Source organism: Gopherus evgoodei, chromosome 9 (genome assembly GCF_007399415.2).
Source record: "Gopherus evgoodei ecotype Sinaloan lineage chromosome 9, rGopEvg1_v1.p, whole genome shotgun sequence".
In the NCBI taxonomy this organism is placed as follows: Eukaryota; Metazoa; Chordata; order Testudines; family Testudinidae; genus Gopherus; species Gopherus evgoodei.
Genome location: NC_044330.1, coordinates 36,169,056 through 36,193,202, shown reverse-complemented (window position 1 = coordinate 36,193,202; position 24,147 = coordinate 36,169,056).

The window sequence follows — 24,147 nt, the reverse complement described above, 5'->3', positions numbered from 1 at the left end:
CACATGCCCCATGCTGTAAGCTGTATGTTCTCTCTGTTGAAAAGCCTCCATAATCTGCATAGCCCTCAATTGGGTTGGTGTGTCATTTGTCCCCTAGATCATTTACAAGATAATGGAACACACTGCTGCTTTACTGTGTGCTCTTTCAAGCACAATTCTATTTGTTAGCACTTAGTGGGAGTGTGGGATGACTTTGTGCAGAACTATCTGTTCTAGCAGGTTTATATTTGAAGGTGTCAGGAATGGATCAGATCAGTGTGTTCCATGCTATCGAGGTGTGAGTCTCAGACTGAGAAGTACACTGTGGTGAGGCACATTTGTACCCATTTGTGTTCCAGTTGAACAGCTTTTAAGAGATACTCTTACACTAACCCTCACTCTAGGTTGTTAATAAGGGAACTAGGTAGATTGAGAATTTTTTTTCCGTGGGGGCAGGGGGAGAGATATCTAATGTAGTGAGTATAGTTTACATCAAATTATTTGGGAGAGAATTTTGAGATGACTTCATGCACAAATGACCATAACAGAAAAAAAAATCATTGATGCCACAATAGCCAGGAGCAAAGGAGCTGAGACCTTGTGAAATATTCGGAACTGTGTAAGTAGGGGGAACTAAAACTAAGATCATGCAGTCTCAGTGGTGAGATAACCAGCCACATGCACCAGACAGTGGGTGCCAATGTCAGCCAGTGCTACTGGGGTCAAAATGCGACCTCCCTTATTCAGGACACAGTGTCCTGAAAAATGTGGTACCTCTCTGGGAGATGGAGCTAGAAAACGGTTTCCAACTTGCTGCAAATGTGACCACTCTCCTCTTCACTTGCACAACATCCACAGTCTTTACTCTTTAAGAGGAGAGGCAGTGCATCATGGCAATCCTATGGCTGTAGTGCATCATGGGAAATGGAATACAGTTGCGGGAGTCCAACCTACAGAGGAGAATGAGAACAAGAGGCACCTGAATGAAAATTTCCATAAGGGAGGACTTTCAGAATCTAATTATTATGGGGTGTAATTTCACTGGAAATTTTAAGTTTTCCATAGAATATTTCTATAAAAACAAAATTATTTTCATTTTAGAAAAAAAATTTCCATGGAGAAAATCCCCATTTTTTGACCAGCTCTAGTGCGAATCAAGATTAATTCAGCTATGCACTAGTAAGAGGATACTCTCACATTGACTCTGTCTGTGTGAGTGAAGAGGAGGATGAATATGCACAGGGGTCTGTTTGGCAACAAACACTATGGGGCAAACTGTGCTTTGCTTTTTACCTTTGTTGTTTCCCATCATTGTGACACATGCACAGGCAATTCCTGTCCTTATCTCTGTGGCTATGAGGAGCCAGATAGCAGCAGAGCAGGTTTTGTTGTCCAAGATGAGAGGTAGGCAGAATTTGGCCGTGCATGGTTTAACCAGGGAATTAGCACACCCTGTGAAGCATGGAACTGGACCTTCATGCAAGCTTTTTATGAGGCAACATGCAGGGAAACTGGGTCAGAGTGACTAGGAAGGTGCAGAAGGTCCACCACTGCATGGATTCTCTGGTTCCCCATGTGCAGTGGGGATGTAAAGGCTACTCTACTCCAGTGTAATTGCCATATTCTGTGGAACATTTCCAAAACTGCTCCCTGGCTTTGCTTTATTCTGTGCTTTCCTCCTTCAAGTCTACCCAGAGCCCATAAAACTTGGGTTACCAGGGATAGGATATGGCCATTGTCCAGGCTGTTTCTGTAACTTTGCTGCATTGCCACCTTGTGTTTGAAAATAAATAAAAACACAAGTATAGCGGAGCTCTTAAACAATTCACATCCTGGGTGGAAGCCAGTGCTGATCTCTTTAACCTGAGAGTGACTCCTGACTTTCTATATAGGTCGTGTGTCTGAGTAACAGCAGTGGAAATTTGTCTTTGAGAGCTTCCTCTATCACTCACCAAGGTTCTGGAGTACATTCACATCTCTCCATAAGACCCCTGAAGAAGCTGTATTGAAAAGCCTAGTTCCCATTAGCTAATCTGTGAAATTGCCTGAGAGACTGACATATGGGAATACAAACATATGCATCATGTTGGTTGATCTTTGCTACCCAGCTTCCTAGCTGCAAAATATAGATCAGAGACAGCAGAGTTAGACATGAAACCCTTGATATTTTCTCCCTGTTTAACTTACCTCAACCTAGAATGAGTTTGCAGAGTCCGAATTTTTTTTAGTTTGTAAGTGGCACTGTAGGGAATGAAGAGAATTATAGCAGAGGAAGACTAAGTGCCAAATACGCAAGGGGTGCCCACTAATTTTGGATGTCTGGGTTGATATTTGGAGCAGCTGAGAACCCACTATTCCAGAAGAAGTGAACAGGTGTTGCCAGTGCATAGCAACAGAGGCTTCTGCAGTCAAATGTATTGCAACATTTAAAGTTACAGTTTGTAGCATCATCATCCACAATATAAGTCTGGTGACTAAATACCCTGCTGCTTACAGTTTCCCACACACCTTATACAGACATTAAAAACAATCTCCCTGAGAGGGAGGAAGGAGTTCTTATTTAGCAATTTGTCTGAGATGCCAGGGATGCAACTCCTGTAGCTGCTCCCCCCCAAATGGCACCATTCTCCCTCCTGGAGAGATCACTGTTAGCCAAGAAATGATTTTGGTAATTAATTCAAGTAAATGTAAGATAATTAGCAACTCTAAAGCTTCTGAGAGGATCAAACATGAAATGGGCCTGAGCTACAAAACTTAGAACTAGGTAGAAAAATTTCCAAAGTATCAGGACGGTTCAAAAGGGCACCTAAGACAAAGACCTTAGCTTTTCAGCTGACTGTCCTGACCTACTAGAACATTAGAGACAGTTACTCAAAAGATACCTGATAAGACTTTGTAAGGATCTGAGAAAGAAGTGGAGTAATACCTGGTCAGATGTAGTCTCCTGCAAAGAACTCCTCTGCTGATCACATTAAGAATAAATGACAGGAACATTCAGAAAGCAGCATCTAAATTCAGCAGCCGCTGGCATGCAATGGAGCTTGGCCTGAGCCCTATCCTACTACCACAGCTTCCCATACGACCTTAAGAGCTAATGGAGATCCACCAGTGTCATGCTAAGAAACTAAAACCCAGGAGCAGGAATTCTGCCCAGATGATAGAGAATAATGCTTTTCAAATGTATGTTTACAATTGTTCATGCTTTTCAAGGAATGAACGGGTTCACTTTGGTTGGAGCTTTATACAGTTTTTCTCCTTTTTGGTCCATCATAGGTAAGTTGTTAAATCGGGTGCAACAAACTGATATATTCAGTTTAAATGATAGTTTGCTGCTGCCAGAGGATGCCAAGAAGTGTCTGCTTTGGAATCTGAGATTACGTATCTGCAATTTAGCACTATGAAAGAGTTTCTGCAAAGCAGCTGGGAAGCTCTCTTGGCCTAAAAACCTTGTTATGAAGTTAGGTGAAAGGATGGAGATGTTTTTCTGAGTTAGCCTCAGGCGAGGAAATATGGGAAAATATGCTCTTCTCCTCATTAGCTAGGCTATACTCACCTAGTGCAGCAGCAATTGCAGAATCTTTTCAGAATCAATACTATGGCCAGACCATTGCTACGGGAGTGGCAATGTACTCCAGTGAATACTATTGATTTTGATTGACTCCTAATGCTTAGGGCTGTTTTTCATCTTTGTTTAACCACATTATATATCACAATCATGTTGGGATAGTGACTAGCATATTTCTAGTGACAATGTGTAAATGGGTTCCACATACTGCAGGTTATGTCCTTCTGGCTAACTCTGACAATTAGCTCTTATCCATCTGTCAGTTGTTCCCATTGTGTTTCCCTCCCCACCCTCACTTCCACGCCTCAAGGTGCTTGCTCTTCTTAATTCAGCCCTCTAGCTAGGTCATCATAAAATCCTTTGCTTTTGAGGTAACAAGGTCCCACTGAACAGGGCCGCGGGGGGGGGGGGAGTGGGGCAATTTGCCCCAGGCCCTAGGCTCCACAGGGGCCCCCACGAGAACGGCAGAGGATCCCTCCCCGACCCCGCCTCCACCCCTCTGCCAGAGCATCCCTGAACAGCTGCAGCCTGGCTCCGGCAGGGCCTGAGCTCCCTCCACTCGACCTGGAGCTCACAGCCCTGCCCCCTTACCATGCGGCTCTGAGCAGGGAGGAGCTCAGGCTCCGCCGGAGCCACGCTGCAACGCTGTAACGGGACACTCCTGAATGCTGTGCGCTGAGGCTCTGGGTGAGGGGGGGAGCTGAGTGTAAGGGGCCAGGGTCGGGGGGGTTGGATAAGGGGCAAGTCAGGGGACAGGGAGGGAGCAGATGTTGGGGGGGTGGTCAGGGGACAGGGAATAAGGGGGTTGGATTGTGGGTATTCCGGGGGTCTGTCAGGACTCAGAGGGGGGGTGGATAGGGGTCCGGGCAGTCGAGGGCCAGGAAGTGGGTGGGGATCAGATAGGGGGCAGGCCAGGCGGTTTGGGAAGCACAGCCTTTCCTACCCTAAAGCTCATTCAGCAGTTTGAGGCTTGCAGAAGAGCCAAGCTGTTAGCTTTTCCATTAGGGCTACCATTCCTTTCACTTCTCAAATGCCAAATTATAGTTTATATTTAATTTCAGTGCCATAGGGAGATTCATGTCAGGGGAGGGTAGCTTTATTTAAAATTAGCCACTGGGTGGGGGGATCACATAAGAAGAGCAATATTCTACACCACCTACCTCCTTCTCAACCCTACCAAGGGAGACTCCACTGCCCTGCATTCCCTGAGCTTCAGAGGGGTTAATTCAGTGGTTCTCAAACTTTTATACTGGTGGCCCCTTTCACATACCAAACCTCTGAGTGTGACCCTCCCCCTCATAAATTGAAAACACTTTTTAATATATTTAACACTTTTAGAAATGCTGGAGGCAAAGTGGGGGTTGAGGTAGAGGCTGACAGCTCACGACCCCCACTATTAACCTAGTGATCCCCTGAGGTGTCCCAACCCCCAGTTTGAGAAGCCCTGGGTTAATTTAATTTTAGCACCCTTTGTCCATTCATATGCATGTGCTATTTTGAGCATTTCAGTTTTCACAACATAGGCTCATCCCAGATTCTGGACAAGCTCAAATACTCAGTTCGTGGAGTATGTACATAAGCTATCCTAAAGACAAACTCACAGTAACCGTCTCCAGTTTGTGAGGGACCCCATGGAGCCAGTCTCTAAGAAACAGATAAATGCATGGAAATTAAGTCCATTAATGAATATTTGCTAGGATGGGTAAGGAATGGTGTCCCTAGCCTCTGTTTGTCAGAGGGTGGAGATGGATGGCAGGAGAGAGATCACTTGATTATTACCTGTTAGGTTCACACCCTCTGGGGCACCTGGCATTGGCCACTGTCGGTAGACAGGATACTGGGCTGGATGGACCTTTGGTATGACCCAGTACGGCTGTTCTTATGTTCTAATGGTCAGGGAAAGAAGGATGAAAAAGAACCATGATAACTGGGGCCCTGGCTTGCAATGTCACTGTAAGCAGATGACACGCAAGTCATGAGGATGGATGCTCCAATGGTTAGGGTGCTAGCCTGGCATTTAGGAGAGCCAGATTCCATTTTGTGCTCCTGAACAGGCTTCCTATAGGACCCTGGACAACTCACTTGGGCTCGCACTAGTAAAGCTTATTTATGCATTGCTCCGTTTAACACTGCAAGATCGAAGTGACTTAGGAGCCAAAGTCTCATTGAAAGGCAACGGGACTTAGGCCTTGCAATGCAGAGTGGAGTAATGCCTAAATACCTTTAAAAAACCAGGCCTTAGCCTCTCCATACCATAATCCCTTATCTGCAAAATGGGGATAACAGCACTTCCCTATGTAACCCCTTTGGGGTTTAGAGAGCATGGCCCCTTTAAATCTTTTTCCCAGGGGGTAGGGGGAGAGTAAGAAAAAAGGAGGGAAACTCCAGGGGGCAGCTGGATCTCCAGGGAGAGGGAGAGGCAGTCAGCAGGCCCAGGAGAAGGAAGCAGGGAGAACCTGCCCGAGGCTTGAGGAGGACAGGGCCAATCGGGGACAGCCCAGGACAGGATCCAGGAGGAGCACTGGACCAGGGAGGAATCACCCGAGAAGGACAGGCCAGAGCTGGACCCAGTATCACAGCTGCCCAGAGCTGCGTGGGGCTGTGAGTACTGGGGCTTGTGACTCTGCATTGGGAACAAGGAGGGAGGTTGTAGCTAGTTAAGTGGGGAGGTGGTCACTCTGTGTGGCTTTGCAGAGAGTGGCAGAAGGCAGCATCGGAGGGGTTTGCTGGGGAAAGTTCACTGGCGTTGAAGATGACCAGGAGCACCCAAGACTCACCACTAAACTGGAACTTTACTCAGGACTCCTGAACTCTGTGTGCAGACACATTACTCAGTGCCTGCCCCTCCAGACTGTGCTACCACTGGGCCCGTGGGGCCTGGTTTGAATGCAGCCCTGTTCTACTGCTGCCCCTATATTCCCCTTGTTGTTTTTCTCCTCTCATCCCTCTGTAAATAAATATCTCCCTTTGTTATATCCATTGTACTTTTCCTATCGGTGGGTGGGTGGGTGTGTTAACTCGGGGGGGGTTGGAACAGGTGCCCCTGGGGTGGAAGGGATTTCTCCTGCTGCATTCCTGTGTGCGCTCTCTCTTGGCTAGAGCTTCCTGCAGAGCAGACTCCATCTTGGCCACGAGGGCGCTAAAGTTACAGCTACATCACAGGGGTGTCATATGGTGCTTAGAGATTGTGAGGCACTCAGAAACTATGGTTATGAGGACCATATAAGTATTGTACCTTTTATTGATAGATCTTAAATATAAGTACATGACAAGCATACAGGTTTGGTAGTTTTTTGGCATTTGCTGGGTATTTTGTTCAGTTTCTTTATAGTGGATGCTGTACATTAATTAATACACTTTATTATGTCTCTTTAAGATGCACTATAAGCAAGAATAGCAGTACCACAGGTGCAATTCCCTCTGACCTACTACTATGTGATTACAGACATCCTTATTACCTGTGACAAATGCCACACCTAGCTAACTGTCCTGTTGCCTCCAATGCATTGCCTAATTCTTGTGCATTTATTTGAGCTGTTTTTTTGTTCAGCCTGGCTATGAATAACAATCTGTTCATACCTTGTGCCCATCTGACTCACAGATCTGCTGTCCCATTTTTCTGGTTATCAGCGCCATATGTATGACATGATTCCTATGCAAGGTGAGCCTGGTTCTCACTGCTACCACTCTTTGCTCTGTAAATGGATGTATGTTATGGAGGCTCCGGGAAGTCCATATGCAACATATGCACAGTGCAAGGACATCAAATTCTGTGGCTGCATTGCTAAATACATGGTTTTTCTCTTCTACTAGTGCACTGCTGGCTACTTATCCTATGCTGTGTAGCATCACTCTTTCAAAGTCACTGTCCTTATTGTTTGCTGCTCACCCAAATTAATTGTATCAGATTTTATAGCACTATTCTTTCTGTTCCAGAGAGAGCTGCAAGGCCTATTTAGTTGTTAGAAATGTGGGACAACAGCTCATAACAGTCAGTACCTCAGATAGTTTGTCTCCTATCTGACACCAAGTGGTAACAGTTCTTAGTTACTATAGGTGGTATGTACGATTTTAGGTTGCCCTATGTGTTGACTTTTTGGCCCTGAGAATGACAACTGATCCCAGGGATGTGCTACTCTCTTATCTCTTCTATCCAGAGCTTGCCCAACCTATGCTGCTAGACTTTGGTACTGGCACTTTCTTTATGGGGGCAGTAAGAAGGGGTTCCTGAGTCAGACTCAGCATGGCCAGGAGTTCAACTTCACCTGCAAAACAGATAGCAGAACCTCCTATGACCTGCCATTCTCGTTCTGGACTGGATCCTTCATTCCAGCTGGCTGACGCCCCAGCCTACCACCTGGGTTTTTAAAAAATGGCAACAATAGCATCAGTTGAATGAGACAAAAGTAGTTCTGCAGAGCTCTGCACGTGTCCTTTCGCACCGACCTGCTGAGACTCCATCTGCACGGAGACCCATAACTGAGCATTTAAAAAAAAAAAAAATCTGCCAATGTTGCAAGTTTTCCATCTGAAAATGGAAGGTTCCATCATGCATCCGTGCTTGCAGACCTGCAGACACCCATTGCAAAATATAGCCCCATATCTCTAGGCCCTGTAAGCCATTATGATCCCTTAAACACAGAGGGCCTACAAGAGAACACATTTTAAACAGTAAACAAACACCGTAATGTTTTCTTCTAATCAGAATAACGTTGTTCTCAAGCAAATTAATTTCCATGGTTCATTGTATGGTTTGTATGTAAAGACCACATGACTGGGACTGCAAGGGAGAAGTCTCACTGAAAGTTTACATTTGCCCTTTATCACACTGTTTTGCTTAGTATTCTATAAATAGATTGTGTGCGGTGTGTTTCCTTTTAGCCTCATAACTATTAACTGGTTTCTGATTGGCTTTTCGAAATCTGAAGAAAATAGCCAGATAATGTTGTAAGCGTATTTGATAGAAGTTCACAAGTGGATTAATTTCAAAACTGAGCTCGCACATTTTGAAAATATGTATTAATCAGAGCTGTTTGTAATAGCTTCATTTCCTCCTGCATTAGAAATCAGGAGTCTGACTAGCTTGGTTTCTGCAATCTGAATTTAGTTACAGTTACGCTGGGATCTATTTTTAGCAACAAACTGTTTCCCTGAGACAGATTCAGCTGCTCATTAACATTGGAAGTCTTCTCTCAAAAAATGTATTATAAGACTCCCTTTTAGCTCTGACAAAGCCTATCCGTTAAAACACAAAATTGTGTTCTCCAGAGAGAAATATTTTACTATTTGTCTTGCATTTCTTGGTGGCAATAAACGCACCACAAATAAGCTGTTTCTTTTCCCTTAACTATCTTAATTATTACTACTATAAACTATCACCTTAAAGAGATAGGAGAGCCTGTTAGTGTTCATGGATTTGGAGATTAAAGGAGAGAGGCAGAAATTAATGGATTTTCTGAGTTGAGTTACAGTAAAATATAGGGTATATGGAAATTTTAAAGGGATCGTTTTAACACCATTTGTCTATCTTCTCAATACATGAGCTGAGAGAATCCTCAGCAATGACCCCTTTTGATGAGGTAGGGTACTGGAGTACTGGGGTCATCCGCTGGGTGATCTGTCAAACCGTGGGTGGTCTTATGGTCAAGGCACAAGACTGTAGCAGGTAGACCTGAACTCTGAGCTCTACCACAGACTTCCAGTGTGGCTGTGTGCAAGTCTCTTGTCCTGTGTGCCTGCGTTTTCTCATTTCTAAAATGGGGATACCACTACTTACCTCTCTCAGGATGTTGTGGGGCTTAAGAGCCTCCTGTAATATTTTTAACCCTCATTTTTCAAAAACAATAAAGTTCATGGTAAGGGACAAATCCTTCCCCCTTTTCCATTGCCACAAAGGGCCTTGACCCAGCGGACCTAGTGCAGTTACAAATGCAGAAGGGGTGGAGATTTCAGAATCCTGCACTGGGGGAATTTTGCCTCCACAAAAATGTTGTTCCCCTCCCTCATTCTTGTCCCAAAAGCAAGTCAGAGAGGAACTGTGGGCAATGATGGTTGCAGTTCCTGTGTTGTGACAGCACTGCCAGGAGAACAGAGGTAGCCCCAACAAGTCCTACCGTCTCTGCACGGGTAGCAGGAGGGAGATCTGTGGCAAAGCAGCTTCACTGGCTACTGGTTGCCATCCCCCCTTTCCTCATCCCACTTGCTTCTGCACCCTGTTATCCAGTCCATGGTTTCTGACAGCATAGCCTTCCATTTATATTAGGCAATCCCAGTGCTTCCCTTTCCCTCCCCACCCTTTCCCTGCTTAGCAGATACCTTGGAACGGAAGCACAGGGCCTCTTCCCTCCCAATCCATCCCTGATTTTCTGAAGACATATTGATATAGTTTCCCACAGCAGCTGCCTGTTCTCCAGAGGCAGATGCTGCTGTTCCTACTTCCCAGCAGATGATCACAACTAGGCAGGCTGCAAAAGGGAAGAAAAAAAGGACTTAGTTTTTTGTTGTTTGTTTGTTTTTGCCCCTTGGGGGTGAGGGAGGATACAAATCCAAACGATAGTTCTAAAGAAAAAAGAGGATGTGTGTATTTTTCACTCAGTTTCTCCCCATTTTAAAGGTTGCTGAGAATCAGTCCCTATAGATCAAAGCAGAGGACATGGCAAGACTGGCATTGCTGCTTGTGCTCTACCTGTTCTCCAGGTTAACAGAAGATTTCAGAATTCAACCCCTTTCAGAAGCACCAAAATCACTAGCCAGGCAAACTATAGATACTCCCATGCAAAGGAGGCTGTTCATTTCTATTTATAAATACTTACATGGCACTTATATATTTCTGTCATCTCAGTGCACAAGTCTCTAATTGTATTATAACATTTACACAAAATACAGGACAAAAATATTACATTTACAAAACCCTAAGCACTAAGAATAGAAGAGACTGGTTAAGGTAATTAACCTAAATATTCTATTACTGCTGACCACTTTGTGCTCTACTTGCTAGAAACCTTCTCATCTCTTTCAAAAGAGCTAACATCCAAAATTATAAAATGCCAGAGTATTGATAATGATATTTGATAGGGATTTGTTAAATCCCTCAGCTATTGTGATGTAAACAGAAACACTAATGATACCTAATGCTAATAAATGTGTTGGTTTACAATGTTTTCAAAGTATCCAATGTATTTTGATCTATATCTACCTAAAGTTTCAAGCAGTAAAATCTTCTGAAAGAAAGTGTTATCTGTTCTAAAATATTTTTTAGAAAGTTACTTTTAGCCTCTTTGAATTCCCAGGCCACTGAATAAATTTGAACCTTATGAACCTTTACCCTGAGAGCAGGCAGTGTAATTTTGGTTATGCTCAACAGCTGCTTTCCTGCTTAACTACAAGAATGAAATCCCACTTTAATTGAAAATATGAATGCAACCTTAGCTGTTCAATATGATGTCACCAAAAATACCTACAGTATGTGTAAGAATTGCACACACAAACACAATTTAATAACAGTACATATAGGTGCGCCTATGTTTGACTTAGGGCTTGTCTACATCAGAAAGTTGCAGCGCTGGTGAGGGAGTTACAGCGCTGCAACTTTGAAGGTGTACACATCTGCAGGGCATCACCAGCGCTGCAACTCCCTGTTTGCAGCACTGGCCGTACTCCCGTTTTGTCTCGGGTGTAGAGGATCCAGCGCTGGTAATCCAATGTAGACACTTACCAGCGCTTTTCTTGACCTCCGTGGAAGGAGGAAGCCTCTGGTAATCAAGCTGGTCTCCTTTCCCGGTTTGCTCTCTCGTTCCCGGAACCCCGAGCAAGCAGGTCTCCTTCCCTGCGGTTTGCTGGGTGGCTCTGGGAACGCGAGAGCAAACCGCGGCGAAGCTGGTCTCCTTTCCCGGTTTGCTCTCTCGTTCCCGGAACCCCGAGCAAGCAGGTCTCCTTCCCTGCGGTTTGCTGGGTGGCTCCGGGAACGCGAGAGCAAACCGCGGCGAAGCTGGTTTCCTTTCCCGGTTTGCTCTCGCGTTCCCGGAACCCCCCTTGAAGCCGCCCAACAGCGCTGCAGTGTGGCCACATCTAACACCACTTGCAGCGCTGGTTGCTGTAAGTGTGGCCACTCTGCAGCGCTGGCCCTATACAGCTGTACTAATACAGCTGTAACAACCAGCGCTGCAAAATTTTAGATGTAGACATGGCCTTAGAAAACAAGGTCAAGTGAAAAAATACTAATCCTTGACATAAAGGAGCCTTCTTGGCTCACTTTCATTGAAATCACACAGTTGGTTCTAACTTCTTAAACTACTGTCTGTAATTCTGACCTCTTGATGCTAAGCAGTTTAAAAACTATTTCTCTGAGCCACTGAACTGGCATAAGCAAAAGGTCTTTGGAGTGATGGCTCTGAGCGTTAAATGGAGATCATTTCATTTCAAACTTCAGTAGACTTGCAGGGCAGCAGCAGTTTTCCCTTGGAATTTGCCTCGCTTTTGTTGATTTTGTTTCAACGGTAATGTTATTTTAACATGGATTTGAGTGTTTAGTTTCATTACAATGATATCTATAGTACTGCACCACAAACGGCACAACATTCCTCGAATATTTTATAGAATGCATCAGCTCAATTTGGAACAAAAGCAGTTGTTTTGGATGCATCAATGCAGACTATCCACTGATCCAAGTTGTCTGCTTCTTAGTGTCATTCCTAAACAGAATTGGCTGGGCTTTTCAGTTGTTGTTTTCCTTCTATTAGATTTGGCATCAGACACAAACCTGAAAATTATACCCGTGGGCCAAATTTTGCCCGTTACACTATCATATCCATCTCCCAGCCAAGTGTGTATATATATTCTTATATTTATCCTTAAAATAATCAGCTCCTGCATTTACATAGTGTCTTTCAAACCAAAGGATCCCAAAACACAATAGAAACTTAATCTGATATACAAACTATATATAGGGGTGACTTCACCAACCACTAAATCTGATTGCATACAGTTACCACTACTCTGGGTGTTGTCAGGGTACTGGTGAATGCTAATTAGGGACACAAATATGTGCAGATTGTGTGCACACAACTCTATGCATGCAGTTTTGAAATTTTATGCTGCACTGTTTTTAAAACTCCAATCTGGACATTCCATATATGCTAGATGGTCACAACCCTTACTCTGCGGTGCAGGGCGTGATGTTCCCCACACACGCTTTCTCTTTCCTCAGCTCAGATTGTGACTCTGGCTTTACTGGGCAGAGGAAGGGCTACTATGCAGACAAAACTCCCCACTGTAAGCAAGTGGGCTGGGTGGAGTCAAGAGGGCAAAGGAGGAATGGCAGTAGCCCTAGCTCCACCCTCCGTACACACTGGTCAGAGTAGTTGCATGGGCACACAGAAGGGAAAATAAATTGTTCCACAAAAAAGGGTGGAACAACTCACTCTTTCCCCAAAGCAAGGGGCAAGCAGAGGAGGAATGGTGAAACGGTGACTCTGAATCACAGTTAGTCTTCTGGTCTTTGGTGCTTTGTTAACTTCAGTTATCCATACCTGACTTAATTCTTCTTGAGTTAGCTGAGCTCAGTGTAAAGCAGCCACACTATAGAACAACATTAGAGATGCACAGAGTGGTTGTGCTAGCAGCTGAGGAGCTGTGCTAACTGGAGCTGTAGCCTGTGCCCCCTGGTGAGCTAGCCAACTCAAGTTAAAAGCACACTCACAACTTGAATTTAAAGGGGTTTGTGTGTGGCCATGACTCAAGTTACAGACAATTCTCAAGTTATAACTTGAAGTTAACTGTGCAGTGAAAACAAAGTCCAAAGAAAAACTAAGATGCAATGTACAATCAGGTGCCTTTTCTAGCCTACTGTAAAATAAAACAAAACTGTCCGATTGTGAAGGATAACAGATAAAGAGATCCTTCATCTCTTTCCGGTCCAGCATATTCCCCAAAACCTCCATCTCTATCACTTCCACCTCCCTCATATACTGTTGAGGAACAACTGAGCGCCTCAGCGCCAGCATAACCCATTTACTCCTTTCCATGAAAAACCAACATCTGCTGACTGGATGAGGGGTTTCAGGGAAACACTGCTAGACTGTTACACAGTATGGTAACTTGGGCGGGGAGGGAAGAAGGGAGCAGAGAGGTTGTTTTGTTTTTTGAAGATGACAAATGCACTGCACTGCACTAAGTGGAGACAAGGTCTTGCAACAAACCAAAAGATTTAACATTTAAGTGCTATAACAAAGCATGTTTTCTGGCTGTTCCGTATTTCACTTAACTTCACAGCCATATGATTCTAAAAGTTTCAGTGGGAGAAAAAAAATCCTTCAATCCTTTGGGAAAAGTCACAGTTTATCGCTAGAAAGCATGAAGCCACAAATCTGAAAATAGGCCAGAATTGACAACTGCCCACCACATTTTATTGAAGCCTCCTCCTGGGCCCCACCTCCCCTTAAACTCTTTCTTCCCATTCCAGGCCAGACTTGAGCTTGGAAGTCACTAAATGAATTCCACAAGTACTACAGTTTGTGCTTTCACAGACTGCTTAAAAGCTGAAGTATCAGATTTCACAGCACCATGAAGAGGCTGGAACAACTTCAAAGCACTTCTATTACTTTATTATTGAGAGACAATAGTCTCTCCATAGTTCAGGTTGAAAGAATCCTTCCACTTGCAGGCTGATTTAGACATACTCTGCCTTAACTTCATCAGCGTGAAACCAAGCCATCTGAAATTTCACAGGCAAGCGCTTACGCCAAGGCAGAATTTATCTGGAAAGTTTGAAACAAAGTGTTTGGGAGATATCAAAGTTTTTAAAAAGATGTGATCTTTAGCATGTCATAACTCAAAAACGGCTTGGACTATGAATTCCAAGTTTGATTTAAGATGTTAGTCCTGGCAAGGAGTGGGTGCTTTTGACTAGTTTGGGGAGAGGTTATTATTTAGGTATTAGAAGTGATTTCCCATTATATTATCAACTCCATATAGTTTTTTAACTCTGCCTTGTCACACATACCTAATGTCGAATTTATGAAACCTGATTTCATAAAGTCTGCATAACTTGCATTAACAGATTGTTTTTAAAAGATGTAATTTCCCTTCATAGCTACCACTGACATCAGCCACCACTGAAATAGTCAATCATAATCTGTATCTCTATATTCAACATTGGCATTAGCAATCTATATATGTATGATAATATAAAGCAGTGTACTCTACTTTCCCTTGATTGCTTCACAAGTTCTACAGGCTACAATCTCAAGATTTGCTGCTGTGAACCTCATCTCCTTTAAGAGCAAGGGCAACATAAAAACCACTTTTCTAGGAATAGCAAACAGAAAGGAGTAATTGGCATCAAAACCAAATGTAAGTAAATTAAGATCAGCAAAACTTAACTAAGCAAATATTGAACAGAGAAAGCACTAGGTCAGCTGTAATTTACAACTGAACTCTGTAACAGAGCTCTTACTACTTTAAATATAACTGAGGGATATAGGGCATTTCCCATGTTTTTATGCCCTACAGATATTGCAGGACAAGCTCAAAAATGGCAACATACAGACTAGTGAGAACAGAGCTATTGAAAGAATATTCAAAGTTTGTTAAAGTGTGACAGGAACGATAGCAAGAAAGGGGAAAAAAAGGCAGCACGTGTGCTCGGAAAAACAGAGCTGCAGGATAGATTCTGAGAAAGGATAAAATGAAACCCTGGGTGCATTCTTAAGGAGAATGGAGTATGGATTTGGGAGATCCTGGATGAAAGAGTTTAGGTGAAAGAAAGGGGGAAAAGGCTTCTCTGAGTGAAAGAAAATGATAAAATCTCTAACAAAGTTAGGCTATTTCCCTATTAGGGCCTAGTCTCCACAGGAGTCATTCACGTAGGGGAGAGAAGACTCAGTTCCAACTTCATTAGGGAATGGGGAGGGAGATATGATTCCTCTTGTCCCAACATTGAAGGTGAAATCCTAGCCCCACTGAAGTAAATGACAAAACTCTTATTGATTTCAGCAAGGCCAGAATATCACCCTGGGAATTTAAGTTCCTTATCCTGTGGATTCTGCCCCTTGCATCTATTCCACTGCCCGCTCAGTGACTCCTCTGGTCCCACCAGGAAGCCACTGTGAACAGTGTCAACCAATCACCACTTCTCTCAGATCCACTATCTAAAAGGGGGTGCCACCCAATGAAGAAATTGATTGTATTAATGTGCACTGGTTTCCTCTATGTAGGGGGACCAGGTGTCCCATTTTGGCTAGGACAGTCCCTTTAAGCCCTGGCCGTCCTGACTTTTTTGGTAAAACTGGGCATTTGTCCCGTTTGCTGCATTGGAAAGAACAAATAGGACAAATGCAGTTTTGCTAAAAAAATAAAAAAAAAGAAGTGGAGTGCGACCCGTAGATGGGCACAGAAGAACATGCGGGAGAGGGGGGTGGAGCAGAGACGAGCAGCAATGCCAGCCCTGTGAGCAGCTGGGGCTGGGTCAGCCCTGGACAGGTGGGAGACAGAGGTCTTGGGCCAGTCCTGCATGCAGGAGATAGAAGGGGGCCTTGGGACAGTCCCACATGGGTGGGCAGGAGACAGGGAGCCTCAGGCCGGTCCTGCACATGGGCAGGCTGCAGGGGGGCTCGGGCTGGCCCCCGGCAGTATCCTGTTTTCCCTTTGGGAAAATATGGTCACCCTACCTCTACAGGTTCGAGAGGGGGAGGATGTGAAGGAGTCCAGCCTGCTCTCCTGTCGCAACCCCTGCAAATTCCTGAAGTCAGAAACCCAGTAGTTAGCTACCGAGAGGTTTGGGTTAGGTCCTGGGGAAGTGGGGCAAGTGCCACAGCAGAGCAGTGACCTCCTCTCATGGGCACAGGCAATGGTCCATTCACAGATGGGTAGAGGGGACCCATAGTTCTTTAACTGCTGTTAAAGTTTGGGAAGGCTCACTCTCAAGATTGATAGACCCCAAATTAGCTTACCTACCATCTTTCCTCCTCCCCCTAACAGCCTCTTCATGTAATATTCTGTGTATGTGGGTTTTCTTTCTAATACTTTAAATGCTTTAATGTTTCTTAAAAATAAAACCCATATACAACACAATGCCAAAAGGAGCTCAAATCTCACTATATATGCTACAAAACTAGCATGTACAATGGAGGGAGAATCTTCTGCCAGGAAATAGATTTCGATCTGAAGTCTCTAAGGAGTTACTATAAATAGCAATGAGGAAAAAATATTTTATAAAATTACAACAATTATCTTGAGATAATCCTTTAAAAATAGTCTAGAAATGGTGGGACTATGATAAATCATTGGTGAGTAACAGGGATTAGCAAACCCAGAGATGTGGAAATTCAGCTGTAGCCCATAACATTGACCCAAAGTTTGAATTTGCAAAACAAAGTCTGCTTTCTGTAGCTCCAGGAATGGGGTCTCTGAGTCTGTGTCTTCCTGAGCAGCCTCTTCTCCCTGGAGCCAGCCCTATCCTATCAGAGACAGACGTCAAGGCTGAGGAAAATTTCCAGTGATCATGTTTGGTTTGGCAAACTTAAGTGTGGTTAGCATGGCAGGTTGGTATTTCAATACATACCATTTATTTAATCCTAGTACATTCCAAATTATTTTGATGAAGGACAGAATGTGTCACTGAGGGAAAAGCCAAAGCTGATACGTCACCCAGAGGAACACAAAGTTAGGCACTGAAGGACTTGCTGTGCCAGAGTTTCAAAACTGGACTGCCAATCTGCTACAGATCCTAAAGGAGAAACAAGTAGAACCTAGAAAGAATGCAACAGTTACAATAGGAAATATTATACAAGGCACAAAGAATAATAATTGGCCTAGAAGTGATCAGCACTAGGGAATAGAAGCTTAAATGATCATAACTCTCAAGGACAATTAACATTCAGATCTCCACCATTTCATAAAGTTACTGGCTCAGTCCAGACTATATACAAATCATTTTTAAAAAGATCTCTAGATAACTTAAAGGTGCCAGTTCTTACCAAGCAATAATTTGTACCTCCTGGATGGAGGGAAACCATCTGATTATCAGCACCATCTTTTAAAAGAAAAAAAGGCAGCATTATACTATGCAATCTATAAACAACAATAAGTTACAAAATGATTCACCATACTTCATTCAAACAGCACTATTTTTCAGAGGTTGGTTGAGTATGTAGACAGTGTTGTTATTATTTTAGTTATTTACTGAGCACCCAGAAGTGTGTTAAGTATCTCACAAGACCAGGAATGCACATAAATCACCAATTTCAAACCTGAGTACCTAAAGTTAGGCTGATTTACAGAGATGCTGGCCAACTACAGGTCCCAGTGAAGACAATGGGAACTGCACTGCTCAGCACCTTTGAAAATCAGGCCACTCACTTCTGAAAGTGGGAAATGAATAACCAAGGTACTCTGTATCCTACAGTAATTCACAACTTGAAAAAACCCCTAAATGGTTTCTGTTTGTGTTAACGTGCTCATGAAGTGATACTCGGTAGATAGTAAAAAGAACAGGAGTACTTGTGGCACCTTAGAGACTAACAAATTTATTTCAGCATGAGCTTTCGTGAGCTACAGCTCACTTCTTCGGATGCACAGAATGGAACACAGACAGGAGCTATTTATACATACAGAGAACATGAACATTTTGGAAAAATCTCAACTGATTAGACTCTTCCTGTTGGTATGCATACTTCCACCTTTTCATGTTCTCTGTATGTATAAATAGCTCCTGTCTGTGTGTTCCATTCTATGCATCCGAAGAAGTGAGCTGTAGCTCACGAAAGCTCATGCTGAAATAAATTTGTTAGTCTCTAATGTGCCACAAGACTCCTGTTCTTTTTGCGGATACAGACTAACATGGCTGCTACTCTGAAATCGGTAGATAGTGGCAATGCTCAAATGGGAAGAGAAAGGGAAGTAATGTTATGTTTTCATTTTTTCAGCATGCATCGAGAAGTATGAGTATAAAATAGCTACATTTATTCCCTTCCAATCCAAATACTGGTTGCTAAAGAGCAAAAGATGCATAGGCACACGCTGGATGAGAATTAGAGGAAGGGCAACATTTAAAAAAGTTAGATCCCACATGCAGAGCTCTATCAGAATTAGGATGGCCAGATGTCCCGATAAAATCAGGATTGTCCTGATCTTAGAGGCTTTGTCCCCTGTCCTGATCAAAGAACTGTTGGGACATCATTTGTCCTGATTTTTCAAGGGGCTGAAGGAGCTCAAGTCTCAGTTGCATGGCGCTCATGCTCCTTCAGCCTTGCACTGCAAGGCTCGGACTCTTTCAAGAAGCCCTACAGTACAAGGTAGGCCTATGTGCACATTCCGTTTTTAATTTTTTTTAATCTTATATACACAACTATCCCTCCCCCTTCTATCCCATGAAAAAAAAAGAAGTGTCCTGATTTGACACACTTCCTATCTGGTCACCCTAATCAGAATGTTCTGTTACAAGGCTACTGAAACCTGATGCACATCTGTTTAAAACTTCATTATAATCCTTTTTGTTACGCTTGGTATTATGAATATGTGATAAAAATTAAAAATAAATGCCTACAGTTAAATGTAAACACTTGATTTATTAATTTAGAATTTCTGTGCAAGTCTTTTGTGTTGTAAATGTATTTGAAATACAGTATTAAGGATTTTTCCTAGAAATACTTCAAATGTGATACTAACAGGTAGGCAGATTTATCTGCACATTTGTCTTCATTTCAAACACCAGTGCCAAGGGATTATCTACTTGGCAGCTTTCTATGGGGAGGGAGGCAGATTCTGATCTCACTTGATCTGGCGTAAATCCAGAATAAATCAATTTCAGCAGTTTATTCCAAATTTACATTGATTTAACAGAGATCCTAATCTTCATATAAATAGTTTCACTGCACCAAAGCTGTTCTGGGTGAAACTGGTTAACATACTTTAACCTCCAATCATCCCTGTCACAGGGTTGCTGACCCATTTAAGGGTGTCTAGGCCCAAACTACCCTTGATGAACTAATTTAAGGAGGCCATCTAGGTAGTTAATTGAACAATCAGCACCCGGGCCTTATAAAAGGTCTTCAGAGCTCAGCTGCTTGGAGGTGCTGAGAGAGAAAGAGAAAGAACTCTCCTAAGAAAGTGGAAATCCTAGTCACAATAATCCCCAAAGAGGATGGTTGTGAAACCCACGAGTGCAAAGGGAGAGCCTTTATTGCAAGTTTATTTTGGGATTTAATGGTAGAATTGCAGTGGGGGAATTTTGGCTGAAACCTTTTTGGACTTGAAACTATTAGTGTTCTTAAGGGGCCCTGAGAGAAGGGACACAGAGCAAGCATGTGCCTGGAACACCACATTAGATCAGCAAGGGGCGCTAAAGGGCAGCCACACCCACAACAATCCCTATTGACTGCTTTCTCTGACACTTTGCCCCCACCTCTTGTACATCTCCAACATGTTCAGTAACACTGTACACAGCATATTACTTACTACTGTGCTATAAAGCAAAACCATAAATTTCCCCATGCAAACAGTCCCATGTCACACAGTTCACTAGTATGGAAATATCTAACAGGCATATATGCTAATGTTCCTGAGATATCACCCAGCAGACAGAGTCCTTCAGGAAGGATTTGAACAAGGAACGCATTCCAGCAGACCAAGTAGGTTTTGGTATTCCAGTGCATGTATTACACTCACACCCCCATTGAATTATACAAACATATCATCATCAAGACTTGGCCCTACTTACTTATTTGTTTTTACCTTTTCCTCCTACCATATCTCTCTTTGACTGTTAATTTTTCCTTTTTAAAGCTCTTGAAAACACCCAGTACATTTTGAGTGCTACCAGAAACAAATGAAATAAAAGTAATAGGTATGTATTTATGAGTGGTTAAACTACATCATGATTGGCTTAATCTTGTCTTTCAAAAAGGTCAATTTCTTTATATAAATTGCACTGTACTAGAAAACTGAGCAGATGTGTCCCAGAAACAAATCAATTTATTTCCTAGAAGTTATAGCTTGTCATGTCTGTAGGCAGACTGTATTGCTACAGCTTTCTTTCTAGCTTTTTTCTCCGTCATCTTAGCAATGCAACTGATCAAAGTCAATTGACTGTTCACTGGGCATTGATTCGCTAATGCTTTTGGCACAACCCCCTCGAAATGTATTATTTGATGTGATAGATTACAGCAGCAAAGCTATAGAACACAGAGTCCAAAAATTATTTGAAAGATATTTGCACAATAGGTGCTAAGATGCCAAAATTTCAAATTGTATGCTGTTCGCAACAAAGCTGTTTGGTACCTTGGTAGTTCACGTGGATCTATAATGGTATTTCTATGTAAAACCTTCATAGCTCTTTGTACAAGGCATGGTTCACTATGTGCATTAAGAGTGCTATATACTGACCACAGAAATGGTCACTGGGAGCAATTCAAAATGTTTTACAAGAATGCTTTGATGATATCAAGAGCAGTGCTACTGGCCAGCAGCAAAACTGTAATTATGTTAACTGGATCTGAGAGTAAGAATTGAGTTGCCAGAATTCCTCTCTAATCTTACTCCCAATCCAGAACTTTCCCCAAAGTACATAGGCCTTGATAAAGTTCAGTTTCAATGCAAATGAAAGCATGCAGCTGGAAATCCTTTTGTTTGTGTTGTTTTAAATTAAGGACACATCATTTCAATTACAAAGGTAGGATTATCTGTGCAGATGCAGAGTCATTTTGGGCTTTTGCAGCAGAAACGTTGCAGAAATGAAGAAATCATTGAGAACATTTACAAAAAGTATAATTATATTTGAAAAGTCATGCAATCTTGTATCAGATTCATGGCTGGCTTCATTAGGATCTGATTCTGTTCCTTGAAAGCAATAGGAATGTTGTCATTTACTAGAATGGGCACAAGTTCTGACCCTAAAGGTTGTCTAGATTGTATAGGCACAGCGTCTGACCACCTCAGAACAATGCATGTCCAAACCATGAAGAGTTGCTCCATTATTTGCAGCTTGTTCAGTCATCAGTTCAGTTACTTAATGGGTTGAGTCATCATTACATCTGCCTACCATTTTTCAACTGCCTGAACTCTAAAATCTTTTCTCAAACCCTTCTTCTGGCCTTCAAAACAGCCCCCAACCTCTTCCATCTCATAATCAGAAGCAAATTCTCTATAGACCAGGACCCACCAACTCAAAGTGGCACCAGACCCTGGCAAAACAACAGATGCAAAACCTGCGGAAATATCTCCACTGCTACAATGACCAACACACACTACTCTTCTCGTACCACACCTTTCAAGATCCATTGGTCCTACACATGCATATGACAACATGTGGTGTACCTCATCCAGCACACTAAAAGCTCCACTAGCAACTATGTGGGTGAAACCAGACAATCACTATTCTCTCATATAAACTCAACTAGGAAAATGAGAAAAGATAAACACCCCATATCACCTGTGGGTGAACACTTTTCCTGAAGTGGTCATTCTATATCTGACCTACCAGTCCTGACCCTCAAAGGAAACCTGCACAACGCTTTCAAAAGATGAGCCTGGCAGCTTAAATTCATAACTTTGCTAGATACTATAATCACAGACTGAACAGACACACTGGATTTATGGTTTATTACAACAATCTATATCCAACTAATAACCCTCTCCAGTTGCTTTCCCCAATTCCTTTCCTCTCCATGATTGGAGGGGTGCTAATGGGCCATGTCAGCTTTAATGTGTGTTAACTACTTACGCTAAACGATTTTTTCCATTTTGTATTTAAGCTGTGACACTCCAAGACCTTGTCTCACTACTGCAGTAGCTCTCAACCTTTCCAGACTACTGTATCCTGTTCAGGAGTCTGATTTGTCTTATATATCCCCAAGTTACACCTCACTTACAAAATCAGACATAATAATACAAAAGTGTCACAGTACCTATTACTGAAAAATGGTGTATTTTCTCTTTTTTTAAACACAATTATAAAAAAAATCAACTGGAATATAAATATTGCACTTACATTTTAGCGTATAGTATATGGAGCAGTATAAACAAGTTACTGTCTGCATGAAATTTTAGTTTTTACTGACTTCACTAGCACTTTTTTTTTGCTTATTTTAAAACTAGGCAAATATCTAGATGAGTTGACGTACACCCTAGAAGAATTCTGTGTACCCCCAGTGGTACACGTAGCCCTGGTTGAGAACCACTGCACTACAGGTTACTTCAATATAACTTACGTTGCTCAGGAGTGTGACATATGCACACCCTTGAGCAACGTAAATTATACTGACCTGTGCACCAGTGTTGGCAGTGCTATGTCGGTGGGAGAGCTTCCCCATCGACAGTTACCGCCTCTCACAGAGGCAGGAGTTATTAAGCCTACAGGAGAGCTCCCTCCCATCAACTTAGAGCATCTTTACCACAAGCGCTGCAGCTGCATCACTGTAAGTGCTGTAATGTAGATGTAGTCTGAGTATGTTTCCCATACCTGAAGAAGAGCTCTGTGTAAGCTCAAAAGCTTGTCTCTCTCACCAACAGATGTTGGTCCAATAAAAGATATTACCTCTCCCACGGTGTCTCTGACTCTAAAATGGCACACTGATTTCAGTTATGACTATTTTATTTACAACCTTAAGGGCCATTAGACTTCTAGCTCCTGCTCCTTTAGCCCACTGTGTTTCCAGATTTGCACACAACCCATCATTTAAGGCTCTCATCATTGCATCTGAAGTAGTCAGCCTCATGTTGAACATCCCCATTTAAAAAAAGACTAACCATCGTAAAGCTTTATGTTTCTGCTGTTAAAAGTATTTTCAAAATGTATCCACGGCCTCTCCCTTTAATTCCTTTTTTAAAATTAGACCCACTCATTAGTATTTTAAGAAGATGTGACAGATGCTACTGTATTTGGTTTCTTTCTGTTGTACGTTGTCCAGATTGCTTTGGTGGTGGCAGAGGTGTAAGAATAAATTATTGAAATTCTGATCATATGGAAATACTGAATTTTGCTGCACCAAAATCAGAGTCCATATTTTTAACTCTCCTGACCTTTCTTTTCTCTGTGGAAGATTGAAGTATTAATGGACGTTCAGATCTATTTCTCAAACCATGGCCTTAAATGTTTCCAACAATTTTGTTTTTGAGCATTTGCCAGTATAATAAAGATGAACAGAGCGATTTGACTTAGGAGATATAATGTAGCTGTGGAAGCTGTTTATTCCCATCATATCTATCAGATAGGTATAGTAAGAGTTACATTATGAAGTTATATTCAGTTGTATAGATAAAGGAAAGACAGAAACTTTCTCCTTAGATATAATGGGAAAGAAACCAAAGGGTGTAGTTTATCTACTGCATTAAGGCCACTGCTTGGGTAAATTTTGGCTTTGAGAAAGAGCTGTGAGGAAATAATGTAAGTCTTTCAACAGCTACCCAAAATGATAAAGGACAGATTAGAGGCTTTTAATTTAATGTTTTGATTGAGTCTCAATTCTTGTATCCTTCTTATTATAGCACAGCCATTGAAACACTTTTTTTTTAAAGCAGCATTATTTTATTAAAGTTATGCATAGTTTAACTCCCATATTTAGGAACTGATCATGGATTTAGAAAAAAAAATCAGCTATATAGTCACTGCA